Source organism: Gavialis gangeticus, unplaced genomic scaffold (genome assembly GCF_001723915.1).
Source record: "Gavialis gangeticus isolate Ggan-Ray unplaced genomic scaffold, GavGan_comp1, whole genome shotgun sequence".
In the NCBI taxonomy this organism is placed as follows: domain Eukaryota; kingdom Metazoa; phylum Chordata; order Crocodylia; family Gavialidae; genus Gavialis; species Gavialis gangeticus.
This window is the reverse complement of record NW_017729032.1, coordinates 143011423-143014678: the sequence shown is the minus strand read 5'-3', so window position 1 is coordinate 143014678 and position 3256 is coordinate 143011423.

The following is a 3256-nucleotide window of genomic DNA, read 5'->3' as shown; positions in this document are numbered from 1 at the left end:
AAGAGCATGACTAGACTAACTGCATAGCAAGTTGCAGGTGTGAGTGCAGCATAAGTAGGCAAGCTTGCATTATCAGCAAACTAGCTAGCACAGGAAACAATGGCAGATGATACAGAAGCAGGGAAAGGAATTGGGGTCTGGGAAGTCTTGTGCTTTTGTTGCTGTGCTGGGCTGGGTTGAAATCCATGCAGCTGCATCTTGCAGTCAGCCCTTTAATTTTGCTGTGTAGACCTAACCTCATGGGCTTGAAATTAAGTTGCTAATGCAAGTAATCTTGTCTACTTTGTTAATACAACATGAGTGACAAACCCAAATTATGAACACATTGCTTTTTTTTCCTGTAGACAAGGTAGGGTATTTGTTTGGTGTGTCTATACAGCAAAATGCAATGCTATTTTCAGGTTGCTGAAGTCTAATTTAGAATGCTACTTGTGCTACTCTACTTGCTTCTCTGCAGGGCTAATTAGCTCCACCAGAGCTGCCTCAGTTACTGTTGCATTGTGCCATGTAGGCACACTTTTAATCTGTCAAAAAATTACTCACCCTGGGAGCCACATCCGATTCTCCCCTACAGTTCAAAAGCCAGGGGGAGTGGGGTGGGGGTGCTGAGTGACCCACTGAGAGAGTGGCGAAGAGGTGCTCAGCATTGAGCTGCTCTAGCTTTTCCCTCAGGGAGTGCAACCCAGAGGTAAGCAGTGCAACTTCAGCCCCCACCCCAGCAGCCCAAACCGGCAGTCCCAGGAGAAGTGAGCGAGGCTTCAAAAAGTGGGGCAAGAGCTGCAAGTACTATGCCAGCAGGCCGCATGTGGCTCGCGAGCTGCGGTTTGGCCACCGTGGCACTATGTAATGGTTTGTGCGTTTCTGCTGCACTGCAGTACAGTGCAGGTAAATAACATTACTTATCATTAAAATGCTATTTTCTAAAAATCCTGGTGTTGAGAACAGGCAGACCTAAAACAACAACCAAATTAGACTGCCAAGAAGGGATTGGCTACTGCTTTTTAATGGACCAAATTCTTAGCAGGCTGAGCTATACTGAAATCATTGGAATTAAACCACCCCGTAGTTTGGTTCAATGCACTTTAATAGGTGGACATGTGTGTCTGCACTGTGCAAGTGAGACGCACAATTTCAAATATCTTTCTAACCATTTCATATACTTGTTGGATGGCAACACAGAAGTTTTGGCTTACTGAAACTCAGGGGAGAGAATTAAATTATATGCATTATTAAATTTAAAACCATCAGCACTGTTGTACTTATAACGTGGTTCTGTATTGAATTCATGATAAAATACAAATTTTAAAATTTAAACAAGACTTATACAACTTGCTGTTTGTTGCACCAGATTGCTGCAGAGTTTTGGGCATGTTTGTCTTGCTGGCAAACATTGAAAAAGCAGGTTTCAAAGAGCAGGGCCTTTTCTCACTCACCTGTCTCTTTGAAATTCTCCTTTATACAACTATTAAGGGCTGATCAAAAAGACTTTCAGCAAGTCATGGAACAAAGGTAACTAAAATTTATGTCAAGTTTTTCTGCTGATACATTTTATTCTTATTCCTGTAATGCGATATTAAACTTCAAACTCCTATGGTTGGGAGAAAGAACTCATTGTTAGTTAAACATATTTTTATAGCAAAATTTTATTTGGCTATGGCTAGTATCAGGATTTTTTGACAGGCAGATCAGTTGCTCAAAGATATGTAAATGTATAACATAATTTTTGCAAGTATTATTTTGGCAAAGGGCAAGTGAATTGCTTCTGTGTTTGAGCTGATACATTTTCTTAGCAATGTTGTAAGATTTAATTTAAAAGGAAGGCCATCTGCCATTTCAAAAATAAACAAATTTGGGCTATGTTTGTCTTGTAAAGAGAGCCAGGGTGATGCAGGATGTGGAGTTGACTGGAACTTTCCATTCCAATTTTACTTCCTCATTTAACTTTTCTGTGTCTGCTTGAGGCAGAAATGATGCATCTGTACTGGAGGACTGGGAGGCAAGGAGCCTTTTTCTCAGTCACACCACTGGCTTGTTGAAGAGTAGTAGGGGAGCAGTTGGATCACCTTTACCTTTTCTTAAGAGTAATCTTTGCCTCCTTCAGAAGTCTCCAATCCATTTACTTACTCTTGCTCTCCATTGTTTAAGTTCTCCTTCTTTCTTGGCCTGCAAGGATATCTGTCAAGGTTTATAGGATGTTCTGTAGGGAAGTACTCTCCTATCTTTCCACAACCCCAAGATGCTTCCATGTCCTTTTAAATCCTGCTTGTTCAGATCAAGCTAGTTCTGTCTGTCTGAAAGAGGAAGGTTTGTCTAGTTGTTAGGGTACTTTCCCTTGGGTAAAACCTGGGTTCAGCACTGTGTTGAAGTCCAATTTCTTGTGGCACTTTGGGTAATTCACTTAGGACCAGTCCACAAAGGTATTTAGGCACCTAACTCCTATTGATTTGTGTGTGTCTAGGCCTTGGTTCCCTGTCCCTCAGTTCCTCCTCTTTACAAAGGAAATAATATTGCTTTGCAACCTCGCAGAGGGGTGTGTTGGGCCAATAATTAGTTTTTAATAATTAGGCATGTTCAGATAATGATGATGAAGGCCATGCAAGTTATTTGGACTGCAGATGACATAGCTTCCTGCAAGAAAACTGTCCCAGAAACTAGGCTGTACTTTATCTGGGTATCCACCAGGTGTCACTACATGTTAGTCTACTGCTCTCACTCCTCCACTGTTTTTTGGGGGGTTGCTTTTAATATATATATGTTTTGTTCTTTTTCTAAATAAAACCCACCACTGTGTTTTCCCAAGTGAATACTTTTCTGATGAACTGATTATAAACTTATTCAGACACAGGAGAATGTGCTTGAACTCAAACTTTGCCCATGGGTTAACCCTTCCCGTGAGAGTTCAAAGTTGTTAACTTTATCATGACTTTTAATTTTGGCTGGTTATTTATTGTTCATCTCATATTATGTTAGAATCTTAATTTCCTTCTTTTGAAAGTTCGCAGTTCTCATGATTGCAAAGAAGAGCTTGAAAACATGGAACCTAAAGGCTCCAAAACAGCAATGCAAATAGAAAAATGCAAAAGATTGTTAATTTCATGACTTCAGATACAATCTCATTATTTTAAGAGGCCAGTCACATGCTTTTAAAACTTTTTGTTAGACAATCCTAAAGAGTTTCAGACCAAATGCTAATTTTGTTGTAAGTCAGGAACTGCAAATGCATGCGAACAAGTCTGGTACAAAATTAACAAATTCA